Source organism: Etheostoma spectabile, unplaced genomic scaffold, assembly GCF_008692095.1.
Source record: "Etheostoma spectabile isolate EspeVRDwgs_2016 unplaced genomic scaffold, UIUC_Espe_1.0 scaffold310, whole genome shotgun sequence".
Classification (NCBI taxonomy): domain Eukaryota; kingdom Metazoa; phylum Chordata; class Actinopteri; order Perciformes; family Percidae; genus Etheostoma; species Etheostoma spectabile.
In genome coordinates, this window is record NW_022605582.1 from 694,997 (window position 1) to 706,543 (window position 11,547).

Genomic DNA, 11,547 nt, shown 5'->3' on the forward strand with positions numbered 1-11,547 from the left:
CGTGTTGCACTAATGGCCTATTGAACCTGCCAATTCCCATTGAGCTCGGTGTGTGAAAGCCCTCCTTGTTGTGAAAGGTCTTATCATTATGAAGAGGCTCGGGGCTGTACGCAGGCTGAGTGCTTTGTCCTGGAAGAAGTATTCAGATCCGTTACTTCAGTAAAAGTACTAATACCACACTGTAAAAGTACTCTGTTACAAGTAGAAGTCCTGCAGTTAAAAATGTTGCTCAAGTCAAAGTCTGTCAGTATCATCAGGAAAATGTTGTTAAAGTATTAAAAGTAAAAGCACTCGTGCAGAAAATGGAAATAAAAATGAAGGGTCCAAACTGTTCTGGGTTTATTTAGATATTCATTACTTGTAGGTCTTTTTATTATTGGGTAGTTTAATTTGTAGTACAACATCATATGTCATAAATGACATTTTATTTTATAAATTGCACGTACTGTAATTGTAGTTGTTTGCAGATTTCTTAATGTATAAAGGAACTAAATGTCAGATGAATGTAGTGGAGTAAAAAGTGCAATTTTTCTCTCTGAGATGTAGCGGAGTAGAAGTAGAAAGTGGCATGAAAAGAAAAGTACAAGTACCTCCACATGTGTACTTAAGTACAGTACTTTGTCTGCAAACCTGCAGAGTTAGAGGGGAAGAGAAGTGGATTTAATGTCAAAACTCTCAAAGCAGAACAATCCTCACATTTTAGAAACTAGAAATGATCCAAAGTGTTGTGTCAATCAGCTAAGTGTTTGATTGGTTAATCTTTTCAGCTGTTGTTGGGTAATTTAATTCAAAGGCTACGAGTCTAGTAAGACCGGGCTAATGGACCAGAGTCTGAGAGTCTAGTAGGACCAGGCTAATGGACCAGAGTCTAGTAGGACCAGGCTAATGGACCAAAGTCTGGTAGGACCAGGCTAATGGACCAGAGTCTGGTAGGACCGGGCTAATGGACCAGAGTCTGAGAGTCTGGTAGGACCAGGCTAGTGTACCACAGTCTAGTAGGACCAGGCTAATGGACCAGAGTCTGAGAGTCTGGTAGGACCAGGCTAATGGACCAAAGTCTGGTAGGACCAGGCTAATGGACCAGAGTCTGGTAGGACTCCGGTCTAATGTGACCAGAGTACTGGTAGGACCAGGGGCTAATGGACCAGAGTCTGAGAGTCTTGGTAGGACCCGGAGGACCAGTATGTAACCCGTATGGTAGCTAAGCTAATGGACAAGAGGTGCGGAATGGGACCAGAGTCTGAGAGTCTGGAGGAGTATCTCTGTAGGACCAGGCTAATGACCAGGATCTGGGTAGGACCAGGCTAATGGACCAGAGTCCATGGTAATGGACCAGAGTCTAATGGAAGCCAAAGTCTGGTAGACCAGGCTAATGGACCAGAGTCTAGTAGACCGGGCTATGGACAGAGTCTTGTAGGATCAGCTAATGGACCAGAGTGTGTAGGACCAGGCTAATGACCAGAGTCTTGTAGGACGGGCTAATGGACCAGAGTCTATAGGGCCAGCTAATGACCAGAGTCTGGTAGGACCGGCTAATAGACCAGAGTCTGGTAGGACGGGATAATGGACCAGAGTTGGTAGACCAGGCTAATGGACAAGAGTCTGGTAGGACCAGGCTAATGGACCAGAGTCTTGTAGGACGGAGCCAATGACCAGAGTCTGGTAGAACCGGGCTAATGGACCAGAGTCGGTAGACCGGGCTAATGGCACCAGAGTCTGAGAGTGGTAACGGCTAGGTACACCGTCTAGTAGGAACAGCTAATGGACCCAGAGTCTGAGAGCTTCTGGTAGGACCAGGCTAATGGCCAAGCTGGTTAGGACCAGGCTAATGGACCAGAGTCTGGGGCTAGTATGGCTCGGTTGGTAGGACCGGCTAATGGACCAGAGTCTGAGAGTCTGGTAGGACCAGGCTAATGGACCAGAGTCGTAGGACCAGGTGCCAAGTTGGTAGGTACAGCTAAGGGACCTCGAGTCTGGTAGGACCGGCTAATGACCAGAGTCTGTTAGGACACGGCTATGGACCAAAGTCTGGTAGACCAGGCTAATGGATCCAGACGTCTGATAGGACAAGCTAATGAGACACAGAGTCTAGTAGGACCGGGCTAATGGACCAGAGACTTGTAGGATCAGGCTAATGGACCAGAGTCTGGTAGGACCAGGCCAAGGGACCAAGGTCTTGTAGGACCAGTAATGGACGAGTCTATAGGACGGGCTAATGGACCAGAGTCGGTAAGGACCGGGCTAATGGACCAGAGTCTGGTAGGACCAGGACTATGGACCAGAGTCTGGTAGGACCAGGTCTAATGGACAGAGTCTATGTAGGACACCGGGCTAATGGACCAGAGTCTTTAGGACGGGCTAATGGACCAGAGTCTGGTAGGACCGTGCGAGTGACCAGTAGTCTGGTAGGACCAGGCTAGGAGATCTCAACCCAGTCCCCAGTGTTGAACACAATGGAACACCCTAGGTTATATTTATAGTAAATTATAATTATGATAAATTGAATTTATATAGCGCTTTTCTTGAACTCATAGTCGCTTTACAGGGCAGGTAGAAGACAAAAACAAAAACAATTGAAAACATTGTATTTCATAAAATGTGCTGTAGTTTCGAGCAAAAATCTAAACACTGTGACATTAATGTAGCAGAGTAGAAGAAGAAAGTGCTGTAAAAAAAAAGTGAAGGGAAGTACCTGAACGTTGGACTTGAGTAACGGAGACGTCCCATCCAGAGGAGGGTTCCCTGGACGGGACTCAGGACGCTGAAAGCAGATGCTGGTGTTGGGACTGTGCCAGCATCTGGGGGGGGGGGGACTGAGTCTCCTAGTCAAGGCCAGAGGCCTGTCGGCCAGACACCTATGCAGCACTGCTCTTTTTGGAAACATATTTATGGTTTAGTTACACTTCCTCCTCTTCTAAAACGTCTATACCTACACTCCAGTACTTTTTTATGGGGATATTTTACTCTACTAGTGGTCCCCTAATATTATCGAGTCTCTTGTATATAGACCTACCTAGTGGTCCCTAATCATGTATCTGAATGTTCTCTCCTCATATAGACCTTCTGGCCTAATACTGGATCTGAAGTCTCTTATATAGACCTTAGTGGTCCCCTAACTGTATCTGAAGTCTCTTTTAATAGACCTTAGTGGTCCCCTTCAATACTGTATCTGAAGTCCTTTTATATAGACCTTAGTGGTCCCCTAATACTGCTATCTGAAGTCTTTCTATAGACCTTAGTGTCCCCTAACCGTATCTGAAGTCTCTTTATATAGACCTTAGTCGTCCCTAATACTGTATCTGAAGTCTCTTTTATATAGACCTTAGTGGTCCCTAATACTGTATCTGAGTCTCTTTATATAGACCTTAGTGGTCCCCTAATACTGTATCTGAAGTCTCTTTTTATATAGACCTTAGTGGTACCTAATACTGGATCTGAAGTCTTTTCCCCAAAAAATCACAGAATTCCAGGCTCTAGACCCAAGCCCACATTGAGCTTTTCTTAGTAGGGCCATTTCTGAGTCTGTAGCTTGGGGGGGGGGGGCAAGGTGGAGGCTGGGGTTGTGGCCTTGACCAACTGCCACTTTGTTCGTTTGACCACTACACTTTTTTAAAGCTAAAATTACAATATCTTTCAACAAATCACATGGATGATCACAGGCTTTCAATGTTTTTTTCAGGACACTGTTTAAAACACCCCAAAATTAAATGAAAGTAATGAACTGATCCTTAATTTTGCCTGCGATGAGCCTCATATGGAACAATCAATGCTATTTTAAATGTCTAATGTAGAAACCTCTGGAAACGAGTCCAATTTGACCTGAGGACCACAGGAGGGTGAAACTAAAAGCCATAAAGATCAAGCAGACGCGGACTCTGACCAGGTCCACATACAGGAGAATTAAAAAATGAACACAGAGCTGAAATGGAATAAGTTCCCTGACCTCTGAGAGCTTTCCATGAACCCTCCCGTGAGGCTTTCAGGGACATAAATCTCTGGGAACTGGTCTTCCTGGGGAGCACCTGCTGGACAGCCAGACGGCTCCCCTCGGCCAGAAACCTTTAAAAACGGCCGTCTGCTGCCGGGTCAAAGTAAAAACCGCCCTAAGGCAAGGCAGCTTTATCTGTAGAGCACATTTCAGCAACAGGGCAATTAAAAAGGCAATTGTTACACTGCTAATTTTAGTCTAACTTATTATATACATCTATCTGTAAAAATTCTGTTTAAAGTAAAAGCCATTTGTATATATATATATATATATGTTCATAATACATATTCACCGGTAAATCTTGTTCACAATAGTTGTTATCTATATATTATATTCATAGGACTAATCTTTCTGTAAAATTCTGTTTATAATAGTATTCATTTCTATATTTATTCAGTACATATCCACGTCCTGCACTTATGGAACCAGTGTATATCCTGCACCGGCTGCTATTACACATCTGGTTAGACCTGAACTGCATTTCGTTGCCTTGTACCTGTGTAATGACAATAAAGTTGAATCTTATCTAATCTAGTCAGTGCTTTGCACAAAATCAGTTAAAAAAACAACAAAAACAGATAAAACACAAGTATAAACAGTCAAAAAAAATAAAAACATTAAGCAACAAAGTTCCTTCTATAAACTTGAGACTACCTTCACACTACTTAGTCAGTTTTAATAAGTAACAAAGAAATTGTAAAAAATAAAATAAAAAAATTGACTAAAACACAATTTAAAAAAGTGAGGAAAAAAATAGACAAAAAATTGACAAAAACATTGAGAAAAGTGTAGAAAAAGAACAACAAATTGTTGAAATTTCAACCCAGAAAAACACAAAGTTGCAGGTCGACGGGAAGACAACACGAGGGTTAAAGGGGGGAAACCCCAAACAGAGCTCTGGTGGTTGAAATAAAAGCATTTTTAATTTTATTTACTATAATCATGTGTAGGTGTCTCGGGGAGAGGAGCCGAGCAGGAGTGGAGGAGACCTTTTATTTAAAGTTTTATGTCCCCGCTGTCCGTCCTGTTCTGTCCTGTGGTCCTTTGGCCCTGCTCTGAGCATTCGGCCTTCTTTTAAACAGCCTTTTAGACCCAAACCAGGTTTTTTTAAGGAGGTTTTAAGTGTTTTATTCACACCGCTGGTCCCCTTGTGCCCATTCTACCCTAACCTAACCCCCTAACCTAACCCTAACCCCTAACCTAACCCTAACCCTAACCCCCTAACCCTAACCCCCTAACCTAACCCTAACCCCTAACCTAACCCTAACCCTAACCCCCTAACCTAACACCTAACCCCTAACCTAACCCTAACCCTAACCCCCTAACCCTAACCCACTTGAGACTACCTTCACACTAATTAGTCCATGTTAGTGCTCCTTTGGTGATCACCCTCTGTGTCTCTACCCTTCACGACTCGAGACGAGACGTTACCTTGGACTCTTCTTCACTAATTAAACCGATCTAGCGCTGCCTTTCGTGTCTACTTAACAACCGTCTTTGCACGATTTTCAGATTTTTCGACACTACACATTCACACTTTTTCTTTAAAGTGTTGCCGGTTGAGTCTGTCTTTCTCTGTCTTTCTTTGTCTTTCTCTGTGTTACACAACCTTTATACCTGTGCTGATTCCTTTCCTCAACAGACTTCATCATAAGAAATTAAACATTAAAGAAAGAAATCAGTCAAAGCTACGATCGTATCGTTTTACGATGAGCAATAAGACCCCAAAACTGTAACTGTATCCGATCTAGATGTTTATGTCGGTCATATTTCGGTGTCTTAACCCCGCTACACGAGACTGGCTCTTACTGTAGTTGTTTGCTTGCTTCAAGGCCTCTTTGTTATATTGACTTAACCTTTAATTAGCCGAGATGCACGGATGGTTTAATGACTGTGGCGCCTCCGGTCAACATAACAGCCTTTAGCATCGGCGGTATCCCTCCACCGATGATAAAGATGACATTTCAGACAAAGGTACAGGAAACAGTCCGTATAGTCCTTTCTTCCCTACTATAAATATAAGCTGTGTGTGTGTGTGTGTGTGTGTGTGTGTGTGTGTGTGTGTGTGTCCACCTGTGTGTTTACGACAGGCAGCGAGCGAGTCCGCTCCTCCAGTCTTCAGTAGGATGCTATAAAAGTCAAAAACCAAAGCAGACCCACGGGAGTATTCTTACCGAAAAATGTTCCCAGCCAGAAGAAAGCAGTAAAACGTTATGTGTTCTCTGGGAGCGCTTTGAACGGAGGAACCTGAACGCAACACGACGCCTGAGCTCCACTCCGGCCCTCGACATGTGATGTGTCCGCGGGGAGGCGAAGGTATTCGTCAACGTCCTTTCTTATCAGAGACATGCAAGAACTAAAGCTGAGGAATTCTCACATGTTGAAGGAGGTTAAAGGTCCCATGTTGTAAAAAGTAAGATGTCTTTTTTTGATTATAAAGCAGTTAAAAGTGCTGCATAACTACTGTAAAATAAAATAAAAAAACTAGGGCTGTCAATCAGTTAAAATATTTGATTTTGATTGATTGCATGATTGTCCATAGTTAACTTGTGATTAATTGGAAATAAGGTTCAGGAATTGAAGCTGTGTTCAGATTGCAGACTTTAACACTCATTGCCAGATTGGATTTTTTTAATTATTATTATTTATTTTGTTTTAAATGTGGCCCGCATCAGACTCAGTTGGGCATGATCTGACTGTCCAGACTTAGGTCGCGTTTATGGACGGATTTGGACCACATATGAAAGTGGCCCAAATCAGAACTAAAAAAGATCAGATGCCATGGGATTTGGGCTATTCACGGTGTCATGAAAAAATCAGATATGAGCAAAAACAACTGGATTTGTTTACATTTTGGCATGCAAAGTGTAAACAAAGCCTTATTTGTACATTTTGGGTCTGTTCTAAATGTACTTTTAATAGCGATATTTTTTAAGTGTTAAATGCTCAAGTGGTATTTGAGACTCGACATAATCAGGTGGAATCACAAAAGTTGCCAAATCGAGAGAAAGACGCCATGTTGGCAACGTCATGCTGCGTCACTTCCTGATTTCCCGAACTACTGAGCACTCGAAGAAGACTGTGACCGAAATGTTGTGAAATAAAATATTTGCATGTGTAATGGACTTCAACAAGTATCCTTTACCTTTTCCGACTTACTTGCCCCAAAAAACAAGTGTTCAAAAGCGTGTTTTTTTTTGTTTTTTTTTAAATCTCCCGCCCCCTTAAGGAATTATAAGTAATGACAACAAAACTGTGGGCGCGTCCACATGATGCAAGCCTTCCGTGATCGCACCCCCCACTAACTTATTAACTTTAGTCTTACAGTTATTTTTGGAATTTATGGTCAATAAACCCATTTATAGGAAATTATCCTAGTTTTGGAGTTAGAAAGCAGAAAAGAATTATTGGACTACAATTAAGAGACTGGATTGTTGAGATATCACAGACTGGAATATGTCAACTTTTACTCAATACTATTTCAAAAACACTCCATTTGTTTACAATGCTATAAAATGAATAAACCCAAATTAATGAAAGTAGAGTTTGTACTTGGCAGAGCGTTGGAATCATCAGTTATTTTGGGGAATTAAAAGAACACTGATATAGGACCACATGGGGACAACATGAGGACAACATGAAGACAACATGTGACAACATGAAGACAACATGGAACAACATGAAGACAACATGGAACCACATTAAGACAACTGGGACACCATGAAGACAACATGGGAACAACATGAAACAACATGGGAACAACATGAAAAACATGGGACACACACTGAAGACAACATGGGAACAAATGACAACATGACACCATAAGACAACCACTGAGACAACATGGAACAACATGAAGACAACATGACAACATGAAGACAACTGAAGACAACGATGGAACAAACATGAAGACACATGGACAACATGAAGACAACATGAGGACAACATAAAGACATATGAGACAACATGAGGACAACATGGGGACAACTAAAGACGAACATGAGGACAAATAGAGGACAAACATTAGGACAACATGAGGACAACTGAGGACAACAGAGAAACACATGGAACAACATGAAGCAACATGAACAACATGAAGACAAACATGGAACAACATGAGCAACATGGGACAACTGAACACTGGGGAAACCTGAAGCCAACATGGGAACAACATGAAGACAACATGAGGACACAATGAAACACATGAAGACAACATGGAAGAACATACACAACATGAGACACATGAAACAACATGAGACAACATGGAACAACAGAAGACACTGAACCACATGAACACATGAACAACGCAAGACAATATGAGGACAACATGAGACAACATGGACAACATAAAGACAACATGAGGACAATATGAGGACCACATGAGGACAACATAGGACAACATGAAGACAACATGAGGACAACATGAGGACAACATGGGACACACATGGGACACATGAGGCAACATGAGGACAACATGAGACACAGGACAACAGGGACAACATGAAGACAACATGAGGGACAACATGAGGACAACATGAGAACATAAATGGAAAAAAGAAAACACAACATGAACAACATGGACAACTGAGAACAAATGGGGACAACAGGGACAACATAGGACAACATGCTGACAACATGAGGACAACATGAGGACAACATGAGGACAACATGAGGACAATATGAGGGTTAAATAACTAAAATTGTATAAAACATTAATAATTAGATTTCTGAAACAAATCCCACATCGAAATAACTAAACAAATAAAGTAAGAAGACGTAGTGAAAGTCAAACAAGTAAAATCTGAAGTAGATTACGCTCTACGTTCAAAAAATTGATAAATTAATTTATTAATTAATTTTATATCCCAACCAGTTGTCATATTTACACATTTACATCGATTTTTAAACCGATTCACGATGCAATTTTACATCCCTACTGACCAATCGGAGCAGACGGGGTCTTAAAGAGACAGGCTCTACAACGGAGCGTTTGGGTGATTCCAAGTATTATATATATTATATATACAGTGCATATTATATTATATATACATAGGAATTATATATATATATATATAGATAGATATTATATAGGGATATTCAGATGGACAGTGTGAGAAAAATAGTGTCTCTGAACATTAACGAATGTAATCATGTTCTAGTAAAAACCCAAAATACTTCAGATTTATACTTTTAGGTTAGGACATGAGCATGATGTGGGACCTTTGAGTGACGTTTTATTGACTGTGTGTTTTTCCAAAACCATGCAGCGTACATGTAGTTTTATTTTCCAGGTTTGCTCGACTCATTTACATCGTAGAGTCAGTTCTGCGGAGCTGAAATTATGCTATCAGATAATTCTAAATTGATTGAAAAGAAACATTCATTTAAAGGAAATGTTTTCAAAAACCAGAGGATATTATGGTAATTATGCAGCCTTACAGGCATGCACCCATGCAGCAGAACTAGAGAACACAAGGAGGGACAAATTAAAGACAACACAAAACAATTAAAATGCTAATTGTTTTGAATGGTACCAACGTGTGGAGAGGGGAGTCTAGAGGCCGTCCTCGAGAGCCTCCTCCAACGTGGACCACCATTACTTCGGCTGTGTGAGTGCCAGTGTGCAATTTTGTAAAAAAGGGAGTGAAGGAAAGAGGCTTTCTGAAAGATTTTCAAGATTTTGTAGCAATGACTCTTTGTACTTAATGCTCTAACTTCAGACTTCCAGGCTTTTTCTTGCTGGATGTATCATTCGATGCGTTTACATATGAATGTGGATAACGTCGGTGATGGTGAGATATTTGCTGCAGTTACATTTCTAGTAATGAACTGGTGAAAACGTTTTATTTCTCTGATTCACGGCTTTGTCCTAGGCGCTCCCTCTCTTCAGTCACTTTCTAGCTCGCTCAACCGTACATGCTCAGGGTTTATTGCTTCAGTCTGCCATTTTGACCAGTTGATAGGCAGTAACGCAGAAATAAAATGGAATATGGATCATTTTATTTCTATAAAGTGGCTGACTTTACCAACTGACGGCAGGAGACGTCTCTTACGTCCTAAAACCAGCCTCTGGAGACTCCACCAGCTCAGTCTCTATTGGCTGTAGAAACAGGAGACGTCTCTTACGTCCTAAAACCAGCCTCTGGAGACTCCACCAGCTGACTTCTCTATTGGCTGTAGAAACAGGAGACGTCTCTTAGGTCCTAAAACCAGCCTCTGGAGACTCCACCAGCTCAGTCCCTATTGGCTGTAGAAACAGGAGACGTCTCTTAGGTTCTAAAACCAGCCTCTGGGGACTCCACCAGCTCAGTCTCTATTGGCTGTAGAAACAGGAGACGTCTCTTACGTCCTAAAACCAGCCTCTGGAGACTCCACCAGCTGACTTCTCTATTGGCTGTAGAAACAGGAGACGTCTCTTAGGTCCTAAAACCAGCCTCTGGAGACTCCACCAGCTCAGTCTCTATTGGCTGTAGAAACAGGAGACGTCTCTTACGTCCTAAAACCAGCCTCTGGAGACTCGACCAGCTGATATTCTATTGGCTGTAGAAACAGGAGACGTCTCTTACGTCCTAAAACCAGCCTCTGGAGACTCAACCAGCTGACTTCTCTATTGGCTGTAGAAACAGGAGACGTCTCTTACGTCCTATAACCAGCCTCTGGAGACTCCACCACCTGACTTCTCTGTTGGCTGTTGAACAGAAGACGTCTCTTAGGTCCTAAAACCAGCCTCTGGAGACTCCACCACCTGACTTCTCTATTGGCTGTAGAACAGAAGACGTCTCTTAGGTCCTAAAACCAGCCTCTGGAGACTCCACCACCTGACTTCTCTATTGGCTGTAGAAACAGGAGACGTCTCTTAGGTCCTAAAACCAGCCTCTGGAGACTCCACCAGCTGACTTATCAAATATTTGGTCGGAACTCGGTGTTTGAGAACATATGGCCCGCCTTCGGCCGTGGGAGACCGTTTATGATCTTGTTTGAATCAATCTAAAATTAAAGCCATAACACCAAGAGCATTCATTCTTTGTGCAGCTGAGAGCTTAGGCTCCTGTCTTCCACGTCAATACGTTGTACGCTCGTGATGATGTCATCACGTTACGTGACATCCGGGGCCAAACCGAATTGCACCATTTCTATTGCAGATGAAATTATCAAACCACCTTTACATTCTGCTCACAACGATGCACCACAAGGTTGACCAGTTTCAAGTAAACGCACCATTTAGCCCCGTCTGTGTTGTTTTTTGACCGAGTGCTAGTTTGTGTCTCTTAGCTCGTAGCTTTAGCGTTATCCTCTACAGTGGAATACAGTCCCAGATTACACTGCTGAGCTCTTTAATCCAGCTCGTAAACCGTGAAGAACACGACACGCAGGCATCGCCGCGTGGGCTCGTTTGATTGGCGGCTCGTCAGGATAACAGGCTGAGATGTGAGAGACGCCTCACCTCCGGCACTAAGACACCCCCAACGCACACGGCCCCGCTAGTGCTGAGTTAACAGAAAAATGGAAACGCCGGTTATTCAACAAGCCTCCGCCTCTCCATCCCCCCCCCCCCCCCC

The 11,547-nt window shown here is 42.5% G+C and overlaps 1 long non-coding RNA gene across 1 annotated transcript in view; it reads right to left on the bottom strand.

Moving 5' to 3' along the window:
• LOC116686070 (uncharacterized) overlaps window positions 1–11,547 on the bottom strand; it is a 23,629-nt gene that overhangs the window by 11,288 nt on the left and 794 nt on the right. The window lies entirely within an intron of this gene.